General features: G+C 39.0%; 1 long non-coding RNA gene across 5 annotated transcripts in view; it reads right to left on the reverse strand.

Annotated features, from left to right (window-relative positions):
- Window positions 1-319: 319 nt before the first annotated feature.
- Window positions 320-13,988, reverse strand: part of LOC136840538 (uncharacterized) — a 298,523-nt gene continuing 284,854 nt past the window's right edge. For 2 of the 5 annotated variants that reach the window (XR_010853643.1, XR_010853639.1), the window contains exons 2-4: window positions 1,593-1,723; window positions 519-610; window positions 320-347 (exon numbers count right to left, since the gene is read on the reverse strand). This is a non-coding gene — a long non-coding RNA (uncharacterized lncRNA). Of the gene's footprint in view, window positions 348-518; window positions 611-1,592; window positions 1,724-12,723; window positions 12,857-12,955; window positions 13,082-13,988 lie in introns of those variants that run through there. The other 3 variants (XR_010853642.1, XR_010853641.1, XR_010853640.1) reach the window with 3 other exon arrangements.

Consider the following 13,988-nt stretch of genomic DNA (forward strand, 5'->3'; position numbering starts at 1 on the left):
TATTATTAGTATTGTAATTACCTTGGAGTAGCTCCACAAGACCATTCATTTCTGTTTCTAACCTCCCACAGGACTCACTCAAAGGAGCAATGCAACAAAGAAATTGACCAGTTAAAGGCTTAAGGGTTTGAATGTTTGAAGGCTTGAATGAGTGGTAGAGGCTAAGGACAGGTCTTATTGGTTATATTGTACAATTACCTTTACAATTCTTTGCCTTTCCAGTACCAACTCTCCGGTTTTCAATTTACCTCTATTATCCTGACGAATCAGACTGCTTTCACAAAGCAGGTCTATGATCCTTAGAGTATAAGATCCTTCCCTTCCACTGCTGCTCTGCCTTAAGGTCTCTGTTACCAAAAAAGCATTCTTTTAATGATCCCATAACCCTTAGTGGTTCAGCCCTCCGGCCTCATTTCTCAAAGATTCTTTGGCTGAACCATATGATACTCTTGATATGTGACTTAGCAATCTCATACATACAAGAGCATAACCTAATTATAATGCATCAAGATACTTACCAATATTTTTACACACATATCTAAGTTGTCTACAATTGTTGCATATGAAATTTCTTGCTAGATTCTCTTGCTCTTGCTGGATTTAGATCTCCCTGTAATGAAAGAAATTAAAATATGTTAATTTTGTCCACTAACAATTTTTATCTTAAAATTATCTAAAAATACTTCTTGAGAAGTTCCAAAATATTTTTTCCTATTAACTCTCTTTGTTCTAACCAGAACTTTTTTTTTCTATAACCATTTAGATGGATCATTCAAGTGGAACTCTTCATTTATGAGCACTGAAGAATGGATTGAAAAATTTCAGTTCATGTCCATCCATATGATACACAAACCTCTCCTATTTCCCAAACTGAGTAATTAGAATTAACTGCAATTAGTTTTCTCAATATCATTTCCCACTGTAAGGGAAGCCCAGCCTCCGAAAACCCAAATTCCTTTCTCAGTTTAAATTGCATGGAAGGTTTGTTGACAGAGTATTTAATGACGGTGTATTGTTTAATTTTCTTCCTTCAGAAGGTATAATCATAAATGTCAATGTATTTGAAATGACTAAGGAAAATATACGCTCATCTACCCACCTTATTTCTCCTTAATTTTATATGAGAATCTTACACTTTTTATTACAGATAAAGTGTACACAATGGGCAATGCTAATCCACTAAAAAAAAAAAAAAAAATGTCCTTCCTGGAACCCCTGATGAGAACACCAACGTAACGTAGAGAACAGGTAAAATAACGGTAATGCTTGAAAGTGTACAATGCCAACAAAGTGTTGATTATATCAGAAGATGGCTGCTGCCACTTTAAAAAATCTCCAGAAAGTTGCAATGGGCAACTTACTGTTTTCATAACCTAACTGAAGTCACAGGCAACTTGGTGATTGTTATCTTGTATCAAATGGTTTTTATTTTGCACAAAGCACTGCACTTTGCTACACTCATACACAATCATTTGAGTTATCATAATTTATGGCCTCTGCTTATCAGTAAGAGCCAAAATTAGGCTCAGGGATACAAATAATATTTCAACAACTGACTTCTTTATATCTTATCAGTACAGTATTCTACATACCTGAAAAAATAAGTACATTGCATAGTTTGCATGATCAGGAATCACTGTCTGACTGGGTATTTTCTACAGCCACCAGAAGTTATTGTAGGTGTTCAACAATTCTAAGCCTCAGAAGTCTATTCAACCTTTTCCTGCACAATAAAACATACACATATGATCTTCAATGTATCCACAGAAGTTATGTCATATCTACAAACCGTACGAAAAGAAGAGAGTCTAGTCCACATTTTTCCAAGTCATTAAAACACCTGATGGCAGTGCTTCCAGATAATCTGTAAGTGTTAATCACAGTTATTTTTCTCACATGGAAATAATTCAAATGAATTAATTGGTTCCACAAGCTGAAAAATAATCATACTCCTTTACACCATGTAAAAGGTAGCAAACCAAAATCTTGCAGAAAGACTTTGATCAGGCAAAATTTAGCAATGAGTAAAAACAAAATTTTACTTTAACGGGTCACTTTTCCAAATGCAAAGCAATTACTCCTGAATTGTCTACATACTAAATGTGTGCAAACCAAAGATAAAATTATGTCACTAAACGTCATGGCTAAGTTAGCACAGCTGTCACAAATAACAAAACAGATATTTTCACACATAAAGCACCAAATGAAAGATGGTAGGAGTTGCTGACCTACCAATGGCACAAGATTAAACAAAAATACAGAACTGAACAACATGTGTATTCATATACTGTTTTTTCTCTCACCATAATCTCATCCCTCAAAGGTCCTACAGCAATAACATCCAGCAAAACACCAGACACGACACATCTAGACTCTCTGAAAATGCAACAATTACTTTCTGTTTTTGGTCACTTCACGAAATTTGAATGAGACAGAATACTGTACAAAGCTTCCAAAACCAAAGTTACTTTGGGTACAACTACAGTTGTTTCTCCAAATTCACAGAGGTTAGAGGCAAAAGCCCTTGAATTTTGAAATTACGAGTAATTTATGACTCTCCAAAGATCAAGCCATTTAACCAAACCATAGACTAGCTTATACTAAAAGACGGCCTATGCATTGAGCTGGCCGTCCTACTAGCTCTTGCACTCACAAATTTCTTATCTGCCACTATTCTGACCAACTAATTTTCAACCCTCCTAAACTTATGTGCAAATCATTTCCATCTGTACCACAATGTCATATTCTATAACAAAAGCTTTTTATGAGGTCACTAAAGCCAGCCCTTAAGGGCTATTTAATGTAAGACACCAGGTTAAATGCAAGGAGCCACCTGAATGCTGTCCAGAGCTACCCAAGGGAACCCATCCAAGAACAACAGACTCTCCCTCCTCAGAAAGAAGTACCACCATCAACAGATGCCTGGAGTAGCATTTTACTGGTTCAGTTAGTAAACTGTCACTCATATTCTGAGAGTTTCTTTGTTTGCATACATTTTTTCGCTGAACTTCTCTCATTTTTCAAGATATGATGAACTTCGATTACTTAAATTTACAATGATGTACACCCCATTTTCAATAACACAATAGACAAATTAAAAATTAGGAAACACATTTTTTAAAGATTTTGCCGTTTCCTTTAAAAAACTGGTACTAAACTTTTCCCAAGTTATAAGATGGACTGGACTCTACCTACAGCTATTCAAAGTTGGTATGTTCAGCTGTCATCCATACAATATTTAACTCCTATTTCATGTCTCAAATTGTGTACAACCTGCATAAAATTTAACTTTAGTAGAAAAAATAGGAAAATTTTGCCCAAATTATCCACAAAACCTTTCACTTTCCTGCTTCTAGTGAGCCAATGGAACAAAATGTTACTACGAACACAAACAACCGGTAATTTAATGAGTGGATTCTGTCAATACGCCTAATTCATACATATTTCATCATACACTAGAAGGGGACATATGGTAACTATTTTTAGCGAACAGACATCACCTACAATGAACGTAACCCTATACTCATTTAGCCAAAGCACAGAAGGTCCACTTGAAATTAAAAGTAGAATAAAATGCAAAACTGAGTTACTCAAAATAAACATGAAGTTTCCATAATAAACTAATATTGTAATACTTACCTGAACATCTGAATTCGTCTAATCCCACTAGCCCGAACAATCTCTTACCACTAATCCACTATTGGAATTTAAGCCAGCGTTACCAACACTGCAGGTAAAATTCTGTCACTTGAGCTACCATAACAAACGGTTGGCAACGCGACACAGGTATGTGCACCGACACTCCACTCTCGTCGTAATTGCTTTGTCTAAGGTCAAAATTGATGTGGGGAAAGGAGGTGGGAATCATTTAGGTGTTCAGGTAAGTATTAACATTAGTTTATGAAAATCATATTGCAATACACTCCTGAACTCCTGAATTCAAGTCCGACAATATTTAGAGGAGGAGGATCACCCTTATTGCACGCTTTTTGATAATCGCAGAGATGGTAGCACACCAATCTGCTCTGCATAAAATATCCGTTTAGTCATAACACTCACCATATCAATCAATGCTTTTAGTGAAGAGACATGTTGAGAGTACTTTTGATCGACAGTCAGGTCAGTACTCTAGTCCATCGATCCATGTTGTTTTCAGAACCCTCTCATGTATGGAGGAGAATGAGGTAGACTGTGGGAGGTCACGCATTCTCTTGGGAGAACCATCTAAGTTTCATGCCCAATTCACTTTTTATAACCGCAGAGATGGCAGCCTACCGATCTGCTCCCTGCATAGGGATATCCATTTAGTTATACACTACCTTATCATCGATGCTCTGCGACAAGACATGCTGGAGAGTACTTTGATCGCCCGTCAGGTTTGTGTACTGTCTCGTCCACGACCTCCCATGTGATGACCTACAAGCGAAGAAGTATCTCAGCGCCGACGAAAGAGCCTAGCCTACTAGAGCACCCCCTTGAACTCTCGTAGGGGAAACTATCAAAGACTAACATACTTAAAACATACTAAACCTAAGTTCATGTGATTATACTATCACTGTTGCTCTCCAAGAATTCTAAAGACTCAAACAGAATTCCCATCTGGTTAACTTAAGAATCTCCTCACTAAGTGAATACCACCTCAGCTAAATGAATGCCCCTAGATAATAGACTCCTGCTGGCCACATGGACAAGAGAACAACCCCTCCCAACCTCCAGACAAAGCAAGGATCACCCCAGCTAAATGCTATGAAGCAAATTGAACGCCTCTAAGCAAAGCGAAGCAAACACTGAGACGGACTTCCAAGTAGCTGCTTCACAGAATAAAGGTACCAATAGTTCCTTTGAGAAAGACATGGGCATACTCCAAATACTGTGCGGTCAGGGAAATAAGAGAGCTGAAGATCTAATGGAAGAAGCAGCTCGGGAAATCACCTCCTCCGAAACTAATCGCATTCTTTGACAGCGGATGGGAAGGATTCCGCCAAGTGAGACAAGTAGTGTATGCAGAAGCCAACGGAGTTCTCAACCTTTGGTAAATAGACTTTAATGCTTGTACCGATATAAAGATATTCCGCTGATTGCCGGTAATGAACACTTGCAGATATAGAACTTTAAACGAACGAGGCAGAGTTTTAACCTCCGACTCTGTCTTCTGAACTGCCTGAAGCTTGCCCAACCCACTGGCTGAAGCTAAAGTCAAGAAAAGCAACTTCTAGTCAGTGTCTTAACATTATAGCTTCAATGGGCTCAAAGGCAGGGGATGCAAGAAAATATTAGCATTTCCGACAAGTCCCAATGGAGGGGCCCTGAGTCGGCAAGACAGGACATTCAAGCTTAAAATAACATAAATCATCGATTATCTTACTATTAGAGATTTCAGGAAGGTGGAAACTAATTGTACCGCTAAATGTTGAGTGGTAGTCAGCAATAGTCGAATACGAAAGACCCTTGACTTTCCAAAGGAATAAAAGAAAATCAGCTATTTTGGCTATGGAAGGTCTAGAGATGGAATGACCTTCCTTACGACACTAACTTCTATACCTTGTCCAGCTGAACCTGGTAAGGCTTATGGGTTGACTTTCAAGCTAAAAGAAAACTATCTAGACACAGCTTTAGGGAGTCCTGACTGTCTGGGGTGGCTTCTGACAGGCACCCTGCACCTAGGTACAGCACACGAGGGTTTGATAATAATGGTGAGAATGCGGTCGTCTGAGAAGTAGTTTCGCATGGGTAGGGACATTGAACTTCCGTAGGGAGCCTTAGGGAATTCCGGAAACCAAGCGTTATGGTGAGCAGGGAGCTATTAGAGTCATAGACATCTTGACACTCTCCCGCAATTTCTTATTACCTGATGAATGAGACCGGATGGGGAAAGGCATACACCTGCATGTGATTCCAATTTGTACTGTCACATCGGTGCCTATCGACATGGGGACCACCATTGGTGAGAAATAAACTGAAGACGATGGTTTAATCACATCGCGAATAAGTCCACCATTGCTGGCCACTTCCAGAAAAACTTGACATATTGCTTCCCGAGCCAAAGTCCACTCTCCCAAAATACCTGACAGGAGCGACTTAGTGAATTGGCCAGTACGTTGAGACTCCTGATATAAATTGGGGAAGAAGAGACACTTTTCGTTCTTCGCACCTCTCAGGACTCTCTGTGCTATAGCATGGAGTTCTCTTGAGCCTGTCCCCGCCCCCAAGTTCTTCAGATATGCCATGGCAATTATGCTGTCGCTAAACATAGCCACTACCTGCTGCGCACTAGGAATGAAGACAACTGAAGGCTTCCTTTACAGCCTTGATTTTCCCTGCCAAGATTTAGTGAGTCCTCTCGTTCCTGAACCACGCTGTTCTGGAGGCCAAAGGTCTGTTTCTCCAAGGTTATCCCCAACCTTGATCTGATGATTTTGTGTACAGATGAACGTCAGGAAGAAGGGAGTCGATAACCTCTTCCGGTGTCAGATGCACTACTTGACCACCACAGACAATCCAACAGGCAAGAATCACTCCTGACTATAACTCATGTTCTGTTGCGGAAGTCCCAGCGATTCCTGAGACATACCTGAAGAGAGCGCATCCGAGATGAGACCTGAATTAAAACAGAGAGAGAGACATTCTCCCAAGAGGCTTTCTCAAAGCTGGTACCGGCCTCGGCTTTCTGTCGGACAGAACCCTTCTCCCTGCTGAAGGATCGACTGATGTTCTCCAGGTTGTGAAAAACCTCAAAGGAAGAGAGAGAATCCTCCTACCTGAATAGGTTAAAAATTCCACAAGAATTCCTCCCTTTACTAGCTCCTCTAGAGAGGAGGCAGGGTCAACCAATCATCTAGTTTCCTCAACACTCTGTACACTGACGATGCACAACTGCCAACACCGGAGACATGAGTTAGAAGCAACCACGTTCATCATACTGGCTACGCCATCATCCTTGAACAAGATTTAGTTACGGGCTAAAGGTGTTCTAAGCAACCCTCTTATGAACATCCGGATACTGAGGGGGAAGATGACCAATATAGAAATTTCTGACTTTCCTGCTCCAAACGTCGTAGATGAAGCCAAAGCATCTGCTTGGTGAGCCAGGACCCTCGAGATAAATTCTATTAGGCTGCCAACAGCCACGGATCCGAAGGGACATAGCTGTCACTCTTTAGAACCCCATTACAGTAAACTTACAGCATCCATAGAGAGTGCAAGAGCCTCAGTCTGATTGCGCAACATATCCTCCAAGCACCTGCTTCCTAAGAGAAGTCCCTATCTGTTTGAGTACCTCTGAACTCGCTAAATCCATCAACTGATCTCTGCAGAAGCCTGAGACACTTGAGGCAATGAGAATCTGACTGATGTCTGCCGCTTACTAGCCACAGACTTGAGATGATGAATGTAATCCTCCATCTCTTGTGCCTTCCAATCGGAACATTCATCGCAATGAGTCTGCACATCACACTTAGCTCTTCCTAACATACCTGACAGAATGTCTATCGTGTCTCAAGATACTCATCCATCTCTGGCAGGAAGAAGCGATGAGCTCCAGCATCCACAGTCATAAAGGCAGTTGAGGTCGACATCGGCCGAAGGCACGTAGAAGGTGAGAGAGTCCATGATGACCAATCGAGAACAGGAACCAGCAAAACCAATTCTAAAAGACGTTCCACATCGAAGATATCCAGAAAAACCAGGAGAAAAAACCAGTAAATACAATCCAGATCTTCACCAGAGGTCCAAAATACAAAGAGAAATCCTGAAAATAGATTAAACCTCGCACTGCAGAAGGAAACAACCTTCCACCAGCGAACGAAAAAAGCAATTGATGAAAGTGGGAGTGTTGGTGCACACCTGTGTCAGCGCCAGCGCTGCCAACCATTTGTTATGGTAGCTCAAGTGACAAGATTTTACCTGCAGCGTTGGTAACGCTTAGCTGTTAATATCTCCCAACAGTGGATTGCTAATTGAGAATTGTTTGCGCTAGTGGGATTAAGGGCGAATTCAGGTGTTGGGAGTGTATTGCACAAGATAATTAAGATATTGGGTCAATTTTTAGTCTAAAACTAAAGCCTACGCAACCATATTTAGAAATTCACTGGGGTCACCCAAATAATTCAAAACATGACCATGGTAAATTTAAGTAAGCTGGACAAATTAAGGTGGAATTAACCAGAGGAGTGATTGACAGGTAAAGACTGAATGAAGGAAGCTGGCCCTAAGAAGGACCAACGAAAAGAACCTTCAAACAAAAACACAGAAAGGCAAAATTGGCCTCTACAGGAGAAACAATTAAATTCAACAAAAGGCATAGGGATCAACTACCATCAAACAAGAAACTGCTGGTGAGCACTACTGATGAGAAAAACCAATAACTCAGGTAAGCAGTCTACCTACTGGATGATCTGAAATTTACCACATTAACAAGATGACACTCTATAAACAGTGTAACAGCATCTCAGGCTCCCCTGGTTCTCATCCTCATTGTACATCCCAACCTTAGCACTTTAATCCTGAAAAGCTTAGATGTATTTTATATTTAGCCTATTAAACACCTGCAACACCTCAGGTCCTGAGAATGATGCTGAACCACAAAATATCTATGCCTTTTTAGCCTCTTTTTTTTTTTAAATTTCTGAATTAACTGAAGCGTTCAAGACTTTTTACTGGATCAAACATGACCACCCGATCCTCAACAGAGCTGAAATTGCACAGCACCCAATAATGCTGAGAGATTCTGCTAAACCACCAAGGACAAACTGCTCCTTCCACAAGATTAGTCTGCATGATGCTTGATTCAATTAAATGTACAGTACTCTGGAATGCGACCCAACACGTAAAGTTCAATGAAAGAAAATGTGAGAGTAACAGCTGGACGTTAATCTCCCTTTAATACCTGTACTATACTCCACTCACTCATACACCTTTATTAATCAACAGCACTTGACTAGCTCAAGACCAAAGAAATCATGGGCAGGATGAATAAATATGGTATGGCTTAACAATGGATGAAGCAACAGAATGTCCCTTGTATGAAATGAGGTACATGGCAAAAAAAAAAAAAAAAAAAAAAAAAGCAAGAGTAGATTCCCAGGTCTGGTTGCAAAAGTTAAGACTTCACAGAGATTGTAAAAACAGGTCCAACAGGCATTACTAGGTCACCTGACCAATGGAGGAATATAACTGACATTGTAATTTTACTTTTACTTCACAGGTAGAGTATTTTCATACCTCCCCAAGTCATCTCAATCACAACAATGATTATTTCAGTGAAGTTTTGAGGTTATACTTCCTAAATCCCTGAGTCAGTTTTCAAAACACAGCAGCTAACTTCATTTCAGGTATGGAGCCTCTACTCTAAAATGAAGTTCTAGGTCGCACCTACAGCAGGAGCAATTTCTTATTACATACATCATACATGTAAATGATATTATTTCCATATCCTACATGTAAAATAAACCCACCTGGATTTCATTATTACCAATATCTCTTCATATCAAAAGTACCTTAACTAGTACTGAAACAATGAGCATGTGGTTTTACAGAAATAACTGAACCCACACTATGACTGGGAATTATCTAGTACTATAAAATTCCTACTGTTCACAGAATGCACAGCTGATCCAAGTTACAAAAGCTATTTGTAGATCTCCTTGCAAGTAACAAGATTAGCTATTTGTTTGCCATTAATGTTGTACACAGTACCATTATTATCGCTCTTTCACTTTTAATGGAACATAAGGAACCTGATCTAAAGCGCAACCAAATGATACAGTATAGCAGTCTGTCTGAGTCAACCCCCATGTGTAAACTATATAAACTAGTAAATATAATGCACAAGCATGCCACTCGGACAAAATGACCTTTAAGAACCCTTCCCTCTGGTATGAAGTGAAAATCCACCAGCAATCCATGGACTCGCGATGCCAATAACCAGTTATCTCCTCGAAGCTATAGATATGCAAAATCACCAACTAGCCTAACCCATGATAACATCAATCCTCTGTCCCTAATTGAGAGTCAAAATCATACTCCTCTCAAATGTGTATTTTGATATCTGTTATATAATGTGGTGGACTGTACATGTTATAATGTATACAAACTTAAACTCATGATTGTCATGGAAAAGTACAAAGACTATATTGTACTATCTGGAGGAAATTGGTTAAATGGTCCTTACCCTAAATCACTATTATGGAGCCTATGATGACACAACAGTCACAAATTGTGTCACCGAAATGCCTATGTAAGTAAGTCACTAATGAGGAAGTACAGCCATTTTCATTATTTATTAAAAAAATACGTGTATAGGAGTAAAAAATATCCAGGTCAATTTTCACAGCTGGATAGTTACTAATCTCAACATCCAGATGTGTGTTTAGTATGCAATGACACATAAAAATACTGGCTGTTCATCTGATACATCACTGAAGATCAGTGTCAAATGTAACACTCTAATACGGTAGCATCTCAACTTACCAGACTCTTTGGGGATCTGGCTTTCTGATAAGTAGAAAAAGTAACAAATGTGTATTGGTTTTATTTGCTAATCCCTGATATTTAATTGTTTATCACCTTTTCCTTGAACTTGCTTATTTTTTGCAGGCTGATTTCCCTTTGGAGCCCTCTAGTGTTAACAGTCTGTTGACTCGGCCTATACGGGTTTTCATCTTTAGTTTAGAGAAAGAAAAAGCCCATCATCATATTAGCTAACAATAATTCCACAGAACAAACCTTTGCTTTACACTTAAGAAGAGAATTATTTAAAAGTTTATATCTTCTAAAATGGTAGCATAGCAATTCATGATTATTTTACACATCTTCACAGGCTCTAAGTTAAAGATTTTCATAATAAAAAAAATTCTTTGTAGTTGGCAGTTCCCTCAAATTTGTTTCCTCTTTAGGCTATTATTAAGAGTTTGACTAATAAAACCTATTTTAAATCGAAATCTAAAGTAATTTCTTGTAAAGCAGAATGGCAGCCATTCTTGGTGTATCTGTCTTTGAAACAATTCCCTTGTCTGAGATGGTTAGGTAGGACCAAGCACCAAAACATTTTTCACTTAAAATGCGGTATTATTCCACTGTAAACTATTATCACATTTAGGACTTGATATAAATTTTTTTCAGTTTTAATGTGCGCTTTTAACATTTCTGTTATTTGATTTGGTAGCAAATGGTTACTTTTAAAGATAGTGGATCCCATTTTATATCATACAATTTGGGGGACCAAACTGAAAAAGGGATTTTTGAGTGAGTAACATAACAGAAAAACGACTGAAATAGAAGGACCTTAATCCCACTGATAGTTCTCATCCAGATTAAGGCAAGTTCATGGAATGTTTTTAAGCTAGGTTAATATACACTAGGATAAGGACCTGGTACTCTTAAGTTAGGTTGGGTTAGGTATGGTTGGTTGGTGAGGTAATTTCCCAACGAAAAGAACGTCAGAAACGTTCAAAACGCGCATTAAAAGCAATGAAAAATAATATTTTCAAGTCCAAAATGTGACAATGGTTTAAAGTAAAATTTTACCTCGAATGCATCCTTTGGGTCCTCTGATCGGCAGAACTATAGGGTAGCTCCGCATCGCCGAAAGCACTATAACTTGACTTTTTCTACAGTTTTTTGGTTGCTAACTGTGAATTTACCTTTCATTTTTGGCGCTCGAGTCTAATTAACCTGTAATTAACCCCGAAGTCCATCCAACAAGGGGTTTCCATACGCGATCTTCACAAGACAGAGCACGGCTATGTAAGTTTCTGAACGGTTCATATCCCGTGCGGCAAGTGCAATAACTTGTTAACGTATGGGTACCCAACCCCGGGCCAGCACTAAACACGGCGAAGGGACATTCCATTTGGCTGACAACAAAACAGATACACCGCCAGTATCAGAACCCCAAAAGTGTAGAAAAAAACAGCTGAAAAGGTAAGAACGGTGCAGAGCTAATATATAGAATTACGCTCTGATCAAATACCTCAAAACAAGTCATTCATTTCTGCCACACAAAGTCAGTTGCAACATCATTAAGGCATCAGAAAATGTTCTCAATCTCTCATCAGAATACGCTGATATAATATAAAGCTTGGCCCGTTTACAACAGTCTAGACAAATTGTATGGGATAAAATTGCTTTCATCTCAGTGTCAGCAAGAGGCTTATGTCTGGGATGTCAACTATAGGCCTAGGCTGCCTGGTATTATTTTATAAGTTGCCAATAAAAGGTTATGAAACTGTTACATTTTTGAAAAAGAGTTCTTTATTCTTGTTATTCTGAACCCCATAAACACTATGCACAAACGATAAATAAAAAATGTAAATTACGACTTATAAGGTAAAACAATACCAGCAGCCCCTGCCACCTCCATACCTAATGCAGTAAAAGTGTAACAGTAAACACCCTAGGTTACGTTAGGGGTATTTTTTAGGTTCTTTTAGTGGCCTATCATTTCCTAGCCATTTTTTCCATGAAAACCCTAAATGGTTTTTTCGTGCAAAAATGGCTGGCTGGAGTCTTCTTGGCAACTTGTAAAATTTTACCTGTTACCCTGCGTACAAAGACTAACCAAAAGGCTCCAATATTATCATTTACCCACAACCCGGAAAATATGACATTCCTTAATAAAAGACGTTCATCGTGGAGTAGCCTTCCATAAATAAACATTAAAACTACGATTGTCTGCCTAGGCCTTGCTCTTGGTGGTAGACCTTAAGTTCTAGGCTAAATACCTACCATCTAGCTCACGTGACTACTGCCGTGCCGTGAGCCCCTGACCCCTACCATTTTTCTGAAACACAAACATCAGGATGAAGTGAAGACGTTGTAGGGGTAGGGTCAGGAAGCCGGCCCATGAGTACTGGAGTAGTTAGAGCAGCCATGACTAAGTGACAGTTGCCAATTATTTAACTTCTCACATTACTCGATGCTCACGCGAATGTGTAAAAATGTTGAAGCGGATGCTTACGTATAAATATATTAGAATAAAGGAGAATGTTTTCATCCAGAGTATTTTAGTGTGCATAGACCATATGAATACTTATAAAATATACCACAAAGCCCCTAATCCAACGACTTTAAACAGGCGTTGGCAACGCCTATAACGGTAAGTAAACTGCAGTAAGTTTAGGTAATGATTCTTCACATCAACGACAGTAATAGTAGTAGTAGTAGTAGTAGTAGTAGTCGTAGTAGTAGTAGTAGTAGTATAAGTAGTAGTAGGCAAACAACTCCACAAAATATATACGTCGTTCGATAAATCTGTTAGGGACAAATTCATGCAATTAGCACGAAGCAATACAGCCAGTTCTCGTCTCACGGAAGGAATATGAATTTCATTTCGATATTTTCCATCTTCGATCAGCGTCTGAGATGTTTATTAATTTCGAAGTGAAAGTTCGCCGAGTTAGGCGCCAATAATTCATAATAAGAAAAAGAGACCTTTAGCTTAACGTTCATACGGATTTTTAAGAACTGAAAACACTTCAAGACTTGTGAAAACATAACGTACTGTACGCTAGTTTCCAGGAGCCCCAAAGTGCAACGTGTGTGGGCGTCTTTGCGTGTGTGTGTACGGTTGATAAAAAAAACCGACGAACATTTTTTTTCTCACCAGATAACCGTATGCTCTACAGATTCTAATTAGAAATTTCCGCTGGTTAAAACGTAGGGGAGAAGAGAGGAAATCCTGTAAAGCCTTTTCTCTTAAATGTAAATTTCCCTTTCTTTGACGAGGGCAGCGGAAGGGGCTTGCAGTTTATCCTCTCATATACTTACAGTTCTGCTACACAACATTTCTACAGCACTTACAGTACTACTATAAATTCTGACAAGTTCTCATTAACGGACGAAATAAGAAGAAAAAAAATGATAGTGCTATATACTGCATCTTTAAATGGCTAATGGGTAGATTTTACTTTGGACATGGTAAGAATATTGAAGAACGTTACGAAAGAATAAGTTAATTCATTTTTTGTTGAAAATTATTTAGGTTATTGGGA

Source organism: Macrobrachium rosenbergii, chromosome 7 (genome assembly GCF_040412425.1).
Source record: "Macrobrachium rosenbergii isolate ZJJX-2024 chromosome 7, ASM4041242v1, whole genome shotgun sequence".
NCBI classification, from domain to species: Eukaryota; Metazoa; Arthropoda; class Malacostraca; order Decapoda; family Palaemonidae; genus Macrobrachium; species Macrobrachium rosenbergii.